Below are 2,408 nucleotides of genomic sequence, written 5' to 3' on the forward strand. Positions count from 1 at the left end.
ATTCAGAAAATTTTCCGCGTTGACCCGAACAGGTGATTTTCAATTAAATAGCAACAATGTTGTACATGTATGTCGTGCGGTACAATCGACTTCCTGTGCTGACTACATCCTCTCGTGGATGGGGCCATGAAGCGTTAAGGATTCCGCTAGATTGTTGTAACAAAAAAAATTTAACGTCTCAATAATTCGATAATTGTCAGGATGATGATCGATGGAGGATTCTAGGAAGTTCCCGTAGATGGGAGATACGTTTTAATTTATTATACGGGTGGTGCCCGGTTCCCTCATGTGATTCGGCCACTTTCGGAGTATTTGACAATTGGTGGGGCACGCTTGTCTCAGGGTTTCTTGCCTTTTTGGAGTTTACAGGACAAATAGAAGCCCCGGATCAGTCGGAATAGGGAGATTAATGTGCGTTTGTTGACGGAATTTCTGGGGTTTGAATTCAATTTTCGTGAGAATTCACCAGCGTCTGGAATAACCACGGGACTCGCTGCAATTAGCTTTCGCATTGGATCATAATTCATTAGCGGAATTAATTCTAAGAACACCGACCATTTTTTAGGTAACTCACATTCAAATTAGTGAAGTGAGATAATAAAGAAATTTATAAAAAATCATTATTGCAGGTATCATTTTCCCAGAAATTTTTTTTTTAACAAACATTACGATTTTTACGATTTCTACTGGATTAATTCCACTTTTTAGTTGCAATATAAGAGTATAAAAGTCGAATGAATTTCATGATAAATTTTTTTCCGCGCACTTGGGTACAGATTTAGATCGCCGAATTTCGTGAGATCCATGAAATAGTAATCTCTCGACAGGTATTGTGTTACCCCTGCAGGATACAACCTGTCACATTACACCGTGTGACAACATTAATGCCTTCATGCTGTAAAGAACTCCAGATATTGCGGTGAAATTGGGACATATTTATCCCGGGGAAACAATCAATTTTCGTCTGCGCCCTTTTCTGAATTGGGGGATGCGTGGGGCTTCCGATTTATCGGGCTTCACTGTTTAAAGGGGAAAACTTATGATTTTGAATTAGGATAGGACTCGTGGGAGAACCTTGAATGGTCATTTCAAGGGAAGGTGCAACAGTTGGCCTGTGCCGTCAGGCGTGACGAAGACGTTGTAGTTGCGGACGTACGCCACGACGAACAGGTAACACCCATTAGTCCACGAACGACGACTTTCGACGGTTTTTCTTCCACCGACAATATTCCGTTAATATGATTTTAAAAAATCCCTCAATTTCTCTTAACTACAAACGTCTCCCTTTTTTCCCAATCATTTGTTGTTTCTTCGACAGCACTGTGCAATAATTGTCATTTGAATTTTTCTCCAAGGGGTAATTCAATGAAAATTAATTATCTTTTCCACAAATTATGTAACTGTAATAACCGAATGGAACTTGCGCTATAGTGAGTCCTAGTGATCGATCATATGACATCGATAAAGAGTGCATTCCATTTTTTTCCGCTCATCACCCGATTATTCTCTTGAGAGTGGGAAATCGGAATTGGAGTACTGTTTATTCACGTTTGAATATCCGTGGAAAATGCTGTCAATGTTTTCTCCCCGGTTGCCGGCTCATTCGACCGGATACTCAATTTTTATTTGTCCGTGATGAATCGTAGATGAAAGAAAAACACAGCGACCGAATGAATGAAGAGGGCCTATAAAAAAGAGATAAATTGAAACGCTTGCACCCCTCAAAACCCACTAAATTGTTTCATCCGGTTCAATTGGATAACCCTCTGGGCCTCGACCCCGGCGTCGTTATGATGAATCGACTGAATATAAAATCCGGCCAAGGGAGGACACTATCGTCATAAAAGTAGGAAATTGAGGAAATAGCTACGAAAAATTTTGTGGTGAAATAATACGTGTGAGAATGTGTCGCACTATTGCACAGGTTCAACATTGGTTACTTCCGGGACACAGGTGGACTCGGAAGTGGAACCACCGTACAGAGGAATTTTTTTTATAACTTGCCTTTCTTTACAATATTTCAAGGCTTTTTGCTGAGGGTGGCAACCGAAGCGTGCCAGTCCCCCGGATTAATGTCTCTGGGAATTGTCAAGGGTGAATTTTTGGGTCTAATTATTACGCTTGTCATGAATTTTTTTAGTCCTCATTTGGTTACATTAATATTTTTTTCAATTATGTTATTATTATTCACTGTATTATATTTTGCTTTGGTATTTGCTTGGCATATATGTCCAAGTATTTTATCATTGTAGTTCTAGATGGTTTGTCTAGTATTTACAATGAGTTTGAGAATAATTTCTAGAACTCATGGATTTGTTGAAATTATATAATCAGAATTTTGTATTTGTTTAAATGTGGTATTCTTCTTATTCAGCATTTATCGAAATTTTTCTCGGAACCAATGCCCT

The sequence above is a fragment of the Fopius arisanus genome, unplaced genomic scaffold (assembly GCF_000806365.1).
Source record: "Fopius arisanus strain USDA-PBARC FA_bdor unplaced genomic scaffold, ASM80636v1 scaffold00027, whole genome shotgun sequence".
Classification (NCBI taxonomy): domain Eukaryota; kingdom Metazoa; phylum Arthropoda; class Insecta; order Hymenoptera; family Braconidae; genus Fopius; species Fopius arisanus.